This window comes from Canis lupus, chromosome 16, assembly GCF_011100685.1.
Source record: "Canis lupus familiaris isolate Mischka breed German Shepherd chromosome 16, alternate assembly UU_Cfam_GSD_1.0, whole genome shotgun sequence".
NCBI lineage: Eukaryota > Metazoa > Chordata > Mammalia > Carnivora > Canidae > Canis > Canis lupus.
This window is the reverse complement of record NC_049237.1, coordinates 59737085-59747816: the sequence shown is the minus strand read 5'-3', so window position 1 is coordinate 59747816 and position 10732 is coordinate 59737085. Positions and strand designations below refer to the sequence as shown.

The window sequence follows — 10732 nt, the reverse complement described above, 5'->3', positions numbered from 1 at the left end:
GCATGGGGCATGGGGTATAGGGCAACATACGGTATAGGGCACACAGTATAGGGTACAGGGCATGGGGCACAGGGTATAGGGCATGGGGCACAGAGGTATAGGGCACACAGTATAGGGTACAGAGTACAGGGCACAGAGTATAGGGTATGAGGCATGGGGTATGGGGTATAGGGTACAGGTATAGGGTATGGGGAATAGGGTACAGGGCAGGGGGTATGGGGCACGGGGTATAGGTTACAGGGCACAGGGCAAAGGGCAAGGGGCAGGCAGGGGCTCTGGCGGCCAAGGCCAGGGCAGGTACGGGTGCAGCACAGGGTCTGTGGGGGGGTGATCAGGAAACAGGGCCAAGACTCATGGCACCCTCAGGAGGCATTACACGTTCAGGCACAAGATTCCTTCCATCACTCAGGTATCGGTGACCTTGGGGTGCGGGGCAGAGGCCGAGGAGAAGCCCACAGGGAACATGGGCCAGAGCAACGTGACCCCTCCAGAGCACACATGGTCATGGGGACAGGGCGGGGGGTCCGAAGCTCGGACACCAGGCGTGTTTGTGGGTCACAGAGCAGCGTTGGTGGAGGGGGGCCCGGTCTGCAGGCTGGGGGGCTGGGCTGCCCCTGGAGGAGCCATGGGGACAGGATGGGGTCCAGGGCTCCCTGGAAACTCTCTCTGGAAGGCCAGAGGTCATTCCCAGTGAGTGACAATCACGAGCAGGCTCACAGGACATCTTTGGACCAACAGAGTTGGGTCTGTTTACCTTATAAACTTTCAATCTACCACCAAAAATTAATAATCATGCTCAGGAGGCCTCCAGCTTTTGGCCTGATTACTTAAGGAGTTGCTTTACAAAAACAAACAAACAAACAAACAAAAAAAACCAAAAACAAACAACAACAAAAAACAACTTTCAGCTAATTGATTAAGCATGCGTTTAAGGGCCGAGACTTTTTGTAGGAACCATTTTTTATGGACTTTATTGACCATATTTTACAGTTACATGTGGAGTGGGATAATTTTTTTTATTTTTTTAGGATTTTATTTATTTATTCCTGAGAGACACACAGAGAGGCAGAGACCCAAGCAGAGGGAGAAGCAAGCTCCCTTTGGGGAGCCTGATGCGGGACTGGATCCCGGGACCTGGGGTCACGCCCTGACCCAGAGGCAAATGCTCACCCGCTGAGCCCCCCAGGCATCCCTTGTGGGATGAATTTTTTAATTTAATTTAATTTAATTTTATTATTTTATTTTATTTTATTTTATTTTATTTATTTTATTTTATTTTATTTATTTTATTTTATTTTATTTTATTTTATTTTATTTTATTTTATTTTATTTTATTTTATTTTATTTTATTTTATTTTATTATTTTGGGGGGGGAATCAATTTTTTAACAAGCAACATATCCCTATCTCCACACACACACTGCAGGAAAGAAGCAGAGCATCTCGGGGATACCCTGCCCCTTCTCTGAGCCCATAGGCAGCATCTGACCCACCTCCTGATGACGTATATTGTCTGTTTTCCTAGAATTTCATACAAATGGAATCATTCCGTGTGTCTTCTTTTGTGTCCAGCTTCTTTCACTGAGCACTAGCTTTTGAGAGCGTCTATGCAGACAAGTACCTGTTTTCCCTCCAGGAAGTAGCTGGCCAGGGTACAGATGGACAGCCGCACAATGTCTCTACGCTGTACTAAGCTGTCCCTTCATCACCCGAGAGATGCTTACCCTTTTCTGTATCTTGGGCATTTGCAAAACAACAAACAAACAAACAAACAAGAAATCCAAAGCAGACTTTTGAAATATTGATTCTCATGGTAATGCATAGTCTTGGTTGGGACCCCAAATACTCATACACATGTGTAAGAGTGCACATCGATATCGAAAATGAGGGGGGCACCTGATGGGAGGAGCACTGGGTGTTATTCTTCGTGTCGGCAAATCGAACTCCAATAAAAAATAAAAAAAAAAAATTGCCAACGCTCATGTAAACATGGACATAAACCCACAGGGGTTTATATAATCAAACAACAACAACAACAAAAAAAATCCACTTGAAAACAAGAGCAAACTTGGCTTGAAGTACTCTGCGCTGCGATCTCTGCCGGTCGAGGCTGGTCCCGGTTGCACCTTAAAGGGAGGGTCGCCGGCCGCTCACTTGACGGCAAGACCGAGGCTGGCTCCGAGCGCGTAGTGTGAAAGGCTGGACCATGGAGGGTGGTGGTCACCGGCCGTGGCCTCATTCTGCACAGTGTCCCATGGCCCGGGAAGAGGGGTCCCCATCATGCTTCCAGATGGAGCGCCTCCCCTCCTTGCAGCTGGTCAGAGAGACCTTTCCGCATCTCCCATCTCGGGTAAGTGGAATCCTTCGCGTGGCCAGCTGCGGCTCTCTGGTGGGGCGCAGGCCGTGGGCTTCCCCCAAAGTGTGCTCCCTGCGGGCTGAGCTCCCGCTGCCTGTGCCTGGAGCCCGCCCTCTGCGGCCCGGAGCTCGTGACTAGGAGCTGCCCTTGCAGGCCGTGGCCGTGGGCCCCAGGCAGGTGCTGCTCACGCCGACTCCCTGTAGAGGTTGTACGGTTTGGGGCCCTCACGATTCTCCGCACTTGCAGCCTCTCCTTCCAAGTCTGTGAAATGAATGAATGCAGCGCCTGTTAGGAAGGTGGACATAAGGGTGACCTTGGTCCTTAGGCGTCCCCCTCAGGCGGGCCGGCACAGCACCATCTGCCCTGGGCTGCGCCGCAGCCCGGAGCCCAGCTCCTCCTAAGGGACTGTTTAGCAGCACCAGGGCCTCCGGATCGCCTGTCTCCTGGGGCCCTCGAGGAAACCGGGGTGCCCCTGGGCACCTTGCACAAGGCAGAGGGAGCGCGCGGTCCCCAGGCTCCCCCAGCTTCCAGCCTGGGATCTTGGGCAAAGTCACTAATGTTTGGGGGCCTCAGTTTTCACCGCTTGTGGGATGTGGGTGATAATGTGGGTGATATGCACCCACAATACTGGGGAGGGAGCCGTGTAAGACAGACGGGCTGGTCAGCAGGCCGCCAAGAGCACGCACGGTTGGGCCTCGCTGGCAGACGCTGCGGGACAGCAGAGCCACAGTCCCCGGTGCGCCGCAGCGGCACAAGGCGAGCGGACAAGCAGCGGATGCAGGAGGAGCTCCACGGTCGCCTCAAGTGCGCAGGGGCTGGCTCTGCCTGGGCGTCCTGCCCCATCCCTCCAGTGGCCCCGAGCTCCGGCCTCGTGCCCGTGCCCTGGTCACAGTTGCCCTCCAACCCCAGGGCCGTGTCTAGCGCGGCTGCCTTCTGTCGCTTCCTCTGCAACCTAACACTGTGCCATACGCTGGAAAAGTCCTCGAGCCACCGACACCATGTCTCGGTCAGAGACAGGCAGCGCCACCGAGGGGGGCCTGTTTTCCCTCCAAAGGAGCCATTGACGCTCGAGCCCAGGCCTCTTCCCGGGGGCGCACCCCTGGTTTCCCCCCTCGGCCTGCCCTGACCTGACGGAGGCCCGGGAGCGCCAGCGCCCAGGTCGGTTGTGCTGGCGACAGGGAGGGAGCGGCCGAGCCGGGCGGGCAGGACTGCCTGAGAGCCTCTTGACGTCCGCCCTGTACCTCCCATCTCAGCTCTTCCACATAGTTCACTGTTTCTCTGGAAACACGAAGACACCCAGCCAGCACCCGCCTGTCCTCTCGTGTCCCCTTCTGGCCATTTGGGCCCCGTGCACCTGTCTGAGTCCCTCAGGCATCGTAACGTGACATCGGCTTTCTCGCAGATCCTGCCATTTGTTCCTCAAGGACGGTCCTGGCCTTGAAAGCACAGAAGCCTCCCGGTGACCCCAGGCCAAGAGGCAGGGGAGTGGGGGTCAGGTGGAGAGGATGCGGTGCAGGGACAGCAGGAAGGAAGGGAGCTGTTTGCCCACTATGTCCCAGTCACAGAACAGGCAACGTCACCCTCAAACAGATGGAAAAAAACATTGCTTAAAGATAAGTACTTGTGCGGTGACAGTCCAATCAGAGACGTTTCTCGAACCAGGAGACGTTTCAACCAGGCCCCTGAAGCCTCCATAACTCTCTGCATATCTATCTCCCTGCTCTCCACCTTCCCATAGGACCCCTGTCTGCTTCTGGGGATTTGCATGCGGGGAAAACCTGCCTGTCCACCCTTCCTGAGTTCCTTTTCACCAGTTCATCCTCCCAGAAAGGGACGATGGCTCTAAGTTTTGATTCTGAATTCCTCAGGAAGCATTTCTGAAATAAACAGTTGCTGTCAGGGGCCCAGAACCGCAGGATGGTATCCAGGGGCTCAGAAGTAGCTGGTTAAACCCCAGCGGTTTGTAAACGTGTTGATGGATGAGGAAGAAGGGGGGCCCAAGGGAGGGGGTGGGCAGGTGATGGGGAGGTGCTGTGTTCTCCACATACAGTATAGCCTTGCTGTGAAGTGTAAAACGCTCCCCCACTTCTTGACACATCTTTGCTGCAACTGCCAGGAGGCTAATATAATAAATATTCTTTTTTTATATATCTTTTATTGGAGTTCGATTTGCCAACATATAGTATAATACTCAGTCCTCATCCCGTCAGGTGCCCCCCTCAGTGCCCGTCCTAGCCTCAGCAGTCAGACAACAAAATGAAATAAAAGGCATTCAAATTGGCAAAGAAGTCAAATTCTCCCAGTTTGCAGATGACATGATACTGTACATGGAAAACCCAAAAGCCTCCGCCCCAAGATTGCTAGAACTCATGCAGCAATTCGGCAGTGTGGCAGGATATAAAATCAATGCCCAGAAGTCAGTGGCATTTCTATACACTAACAATGAGACTGAAGAAAGAGAAATTAAGGAGTCAATCCCATTTACAATTACTCCCGAAGCATAAGATACCTAGGAATAAACCTAACCAAAGAGGTAAAGGATCTAAACCCTAAAAACTACAGAACACTTCTGAAAGAAATTGAGGAAGACACAAAGAGATGGAAACATATTCCATGTTCATGGATTGGCAGAATTAATATTGTGAAAATGTCAATGTTACCCAGGGCAATGTACACGTTCAGTGCAATCCCTATCAAAATACCATGGACTTTCTTCGGAGAGTTGGAACAAATACTCTTAAGATTTGTGTGGAATCAGAAAAGACCCGGAATAGCCAGGGGAATATTGAAAAAGAAAACCACAGCGGGGGGCATCACAATGCCAGATTTCAGGTTGTACTACAAAGCTGTGGTCATCACGACAGTGTGGTCCTGGCACAAAGACAGACACATAGATCAATGGAACAGAACAGAGAACCCAGAAGTGGACTCTGAACTTTACGGTCAACTAATATTCGACAAAGCAGGAAAAACCATCCACTGGAAAAAAGACAGTCTCTTCAAAAAATGGTGCTGGGAACATTGGACATCCACATGCAGAAGAATGAAACTAGACCAGTCTCTCACACCAGACACAAAGATAAACTCAAAATGGATGAAAGATCTAAATGTGAGAAAGATTCCATCAAAATCCTAGAGGAGACACAGGCAACACCCTTTTTGAACTTGGCCACAGCAATTTCTTGCAAGATACATCTATGAAGGCAAGAGAAACAAGAGCAAAAATGAATTATTGGGACTTCATCAGGATAAGAAGCTTCTGCACAGGGAAGGAAACAGTCAACAAAACTATAATAAATATTCAAATCAAAATGGTGCTCCCCAGTTGTCCAAATCTTCTCAATTAGTGTGTCACAATTCGTGTACAAGAATCATTGCCCCCTTGAATCTCTGGCATAATATGTTCCATTTATGATTGTAAAACGTCCCATGTTGCTGCGCACTTTGGCGCCTTGTGTGTGCACACACTCACCTTGTATAGGATCTTGCATAGATTCCCATATATTTTACCAGAATCTTACACCGCTGTCATTGAAATTTGGGTTTTGACTTCTGCTGCTCTTCTGCTTTTGTTCCAATGTGAACACACTAGCAGGGTATTTCTGTGTGATGGGACAGGGCGTATAAAAGAGACAAGTGGAGAATATGCCTAAGCCGGGAGTCGAGGATTATGTACAGGCCGTGCATCAGGGAACATTCCAGACCAGCAGACGAGAGCTGGACACCCCGTAGCTCCCTGTGCCTTCAAGCATGATCGTACTCGGGTTTTTAATATAATTTCATAGAAGAAAGAACAAGAGGGAAAAAGGAGACCTCCGCTGAGAATTTAAGTTCCACACGATGTATATAGTCCTTTCATTTTTGTCATGAAATAAAAAGGCATTTTGCTACGCGAAATAAGTCAAAGACAAATTCTGTCTGACCTCACTTATGGATGGAATCTAATTTAAAAAAAAAAGAAAAAAAGAAGAAAACCAGAAACCATCCCCAAACTTATAGAAACAGACGCGAGATTTGTGCTTATCAGAGGGGAAGTGCAGGAAAGAGATCCCAAGACCTAGCCCGCCAGCTGGAAGATAGAGTCCAGGGGTGACGCACGAAGGTAGGAAAGAGTCAATCGTGAGCGCTCTCATCACAAGGAGAAATTGTTTTCTCTTCTTGTTATTGAATTTCTTTTTTAAAAAAAATATATTTTATTTATTTATTCATGAAAGACAGAGAGAGAGGCAGAGACACAGGCGGAGGGAGAAGCAGGCTCCATGCAGGGACCCGATGCGGGGCTCGATCCTGGGACCCCAGGGTCACGCCCTGAGCTGAAGGCAGGTGCTCCACCGCGGAGCCACCCAGGCGTCCCCTTGTTACTGTATTTCTGTGAGATGAAGGAGGCTAAGTAAAGTTGGTGTGATGATCATTTCACAACACATGTGCGTCCACCTTCTTGCTGCACACCTTAACCGTATACAGGGATGGAGGACGGAGGTCGGGGATGGAGGGTAGAGGTCAATTATTTCTCAGTAAAACTGGAAAAATGTTACTATTATTACTCACTTTCAAGAGGACACTGAGGTCTCTGGAGAGTATGTGATTTCTTCAAACCCATATATACAAGTAATACAACCACTCACAAGGCCCAACCGCGTGCCAGTGTTTGCATGAGTTCCCATTGCCTCACGGTGCTCTAGGCTGTAGCACATTGTAATTGCCACAGCATAGATGGGAAACTGAGGCATGGGAGGTTGAAAGCTGTGCCCCAACAACCAAAGGTCCTAGAGCTGCTGAGAAGCAGAGGGAGGTCTGAGCCTGGGGCACGACGTCCACTTTCTGTTTCAATTGCTTATGGCTAAATAATGACACATGGCACCGGTAAGTCTACCTTCCCACACACAGCCTGCTGTTATGAAATTGCCTGCCTCTATTTGGTTTTTCGTATTTCTATAGGTATTTTAGAACAAACTCCTTAAAGTCCATAAACTCCCTCGTGACAAATTGGATTTGGATTGATTGAAAGTAACCTCTGTGTCAGAACGTCTGTCCTACTAGTTTTGAATTTTCTGTTTTATTAACATTTATTCCTACATCTTTTTTTTTAAGGTTTTATTTATTTATTAATGAGAGAGAGAGACACAGGCAGAGGGAGGAGCAGGCTCCATGCAGGGAGCCTGACGTGGGACTCGATCTCGGGTCTCTAAGATCATACCCTGGGCTGCAGGCGGCGCTAAACCACTGCACCACCAGGGCTGCCCTATTCATATATCATTAGAATATACTTTTAGAATTTTCTCCAAAAAGGTCCTAGCACCGTCGGATTTATTTCTGAGCTTTTATTGCTGTGTTAATATTGACTATTTTTCCTATAGTATTTTCAATTCTGTTATCATTGGTGTGAGATGCTGTGTCTTTGCTTCACGCACTCTTGTTGAATGATCCAAGTCCAAGCAGTGCACATGACAAGGAACCATATCACCACCATCAAAGTAAACTCCAGTAGGACATTTTCTTTGTTATCCCAAATATCGCCAACCACCTTGTCCATCAAGTCACTTCGAAGTACCAGACTCCACTCCCACCCTCTCACAGTGGTGAGGTCCTGTCTCCATCAGGTGGAGCCTGTGTGGGAATGATGGCTTTGTGAGCCCTATGGTTCCCGTGTAGGACGGACGTGCACGCCTCTTGTCTTCACCCTCTCAGTTCCAAGTCTTGCCCTAGACTCTCTACGACCACCACAGCCTCGTAGCACGATGCCTCCATGAACAACCGTTCTGTTCATTACACTATATCTGCATTTTGATTTAATTTGTAGGATCTCATAAAGACTTTGCATCCCAGCAAGTGATTCTGTTTAGTAGGATCCCTTTGGATCCTTTCTCTACGTGGCTGTTGCATGTGACGACTGGCACTAATTGTGGTTCCAGCCTTTAGAAGTATCCCTCAGTTCTCACTCATTGAACATGGCACCAGATCTCCAGACTGCTGTTTTCTTCTCAAACAGAGCCAGGCTCACTCAGAAGCATCTATGTCTAAGGGACCTGCAGTTGGCATTGATCTTTGCACCACCTACTCTTGCGTGGGTGTCTTCCAGCATGGGAAAGTGGAAATAATTGCCAACGATTAGGGAAACCAAACCACCCCAAGTTATGTTGCCTTCACTGGCGCCCAATGACTGATCGATGATGCTGCAAAGAATCAAGTTGTGATGAACGCCACCAACATAGTTTTCAATGCCAAATGCCTGATTGGATATAGATTTGACGATGCTGTCATCCAGTCTGGTAGGAAGCATTGACCGACCCTTCATGGTGGTGAATGATGGTGGCAGGCCCAAGGTCCAAATAGAAAACAAGGGAGAGACAAAATTTTCTAAGCAGAGGAGGTGTCCTCAATGGCTTTGACAAAAATGAAGGAAATTGCAGAGGCCTACCTTGGGAAGACTGGTACCAATGCAGTTGTCACAGTACCTGCATACTTCAGTGAATCTCAGCACCAGGCTACCAAAGACGCTGGAACTATGGCTGGTCTCAATGTGCTTCAAATCATCAGTGAGCCGACTGCTGCCATGTTGCTTATGGCCTAGACAAAAAGGGTTGGAGCTGAAAGGAACGTGTTGATCTTTGATTTAGGAGGTGGCACTCTGGATGTGTCAATCCGTACTATTGAAGATGGGACCTTTGAGGTCAAGTCCACAGCTGGAGACAACCACGTAGGTGGAGAAGACTTTGACAACAGAATGGTCAACTGCTTTATTTCAGAGTTCAAGCTCAAACACAAGGAGGACATCAGCAAAAGCAAGAGGACAGGCAGTCTGTCATCTCCGTACTGCTTGCTAATGTGCTAAGCGTACGCTTTCTCCCAGCACCGAGGCCAGTCTTGAGATTGATGCTCTGTATGAAGGAATCAACTTCTATACCTCTATTACTCGTGTCCCATTTGCAGAATTAAATGCTGACCTGTTCCATGGGACCCTGGACCCTGTAGAGGAAGTTCTTCAGGGATGCCAACATAGACAAGTCTCAGATTCATGATACCGTCCTGGTGGGTGGTTCTACCTGTATCCCCAAGACTCAGAGACTTCTACAAGATTTCTTCAATGGAAAGGAACTGAAGAAGAGCATAAACCCTGATAAGGCTGTTTTCTTATGGTGCAGCTGTCCAGGCAGCCAGTTTTTCTGGTGACAAATCTGAAAATGTTCAAGATTTGCTGCTGTTGGATGTCACTCCACTTTCTCTTGGCATTGAAACTGCCGGAGGAATCGTGACTGTGCTCATCAAGCGCAATCCTACCATTCCTACCAAAGGGACATAAACCTTCACTCCCTGCTCTGACAACCAGCCTGCTGTGCTTATTGAGGTGTATGAAGGTGAGCATGCTATGACCAAGGATAACAGGTTGGCAAGTTTGAGCTCACAGGCATACCTCCTGCTCCTCGTGGTGTTCCTCAGATTGAGGTCACTTTTTTTTTTTTTTTAAGATTTCATTTATTTATCCATGAGAGACACACAGAGAGAGGCAGAGACACAGGCAGAGGGAGAAGCAGGCTCCCTGCAGGATGTGGGACTTATCCCAGGACTCCAGGATCATGCCCTGAGCCAGAGGCAGATGCTCAATTGCTGAGCCACACAGGCATCCCTGAAGTCACTGTTGATATTGATGCTAATGGTATCTTCAATGTCTCTGCTGTGGGTAAGAGCACAAAAAATGAGAACAAGATTAGCATGCTAGTGACAAGGGCTGCTTGAGCAAGGAGGACATGGAGCGCATGGTCCAGGAAGCTGAGAAGTACAAAGCTGAAGATGAGAAGCAGCAGGATGAGGTATCTTCCAAGAATTCACTTGAGTCTTATGCATTCACATGAAAGCAACTGTTGAAGATGAAAACCTTCAGGGGAAAATCGATGATGAAGACAAACAGATGATTCTTGACAAGTGTAATGAAATCATCAACTGGCTTGATAAGAACCAGGCTGCAAAGAAGGAAGAATTTGAACATCAGCAGAAAGGGCTGGAGAAAGTCTGCAGCCCCCGCATCACTACGCTGTCCTAGAGCGCAGGAGGCACGCCAGGAGGAATGCCTGGAGGCTCCCCTGGTGGTGGCGCTCCTCCCTCTGGTGCTCCTCCTCTGGGCCTGCCATTGAAGAGGTTGATCAAGCCAACCTGACAATAGGTGTAGCGTTGTTCACACGACATTTGAAGGACCCAACTTTGTAGCAAATTCCACCGCAGTTTTAAAGTCAAGCTTCTATAGTAAATATTCTTGATGCTTGAATATGGAATATGTGCACAGGGAAAGGAAATAATTATTACATTTTATAAGCACTGTATTGTTAAGTGGAAAATGCAATGTCTTAAAACTGTCTTTAAAATTGGCACCACAAAAAAGCAG

The 10732-nt window shown here is 48.5% G+C and overlaps 1 pseudogene; it reads left to right on the top strand.

Moving 5' to 3' along the window:
* The first annotated feature begins 8368 nt into the window (after window positions 1-8368).
* Window positions 8369-10412, top strand: LOC100683095 (annotated as a pseudogene).
* The last annotated feature ends 320 nt before the right edge of the window (window positions 10413-10732 follow it).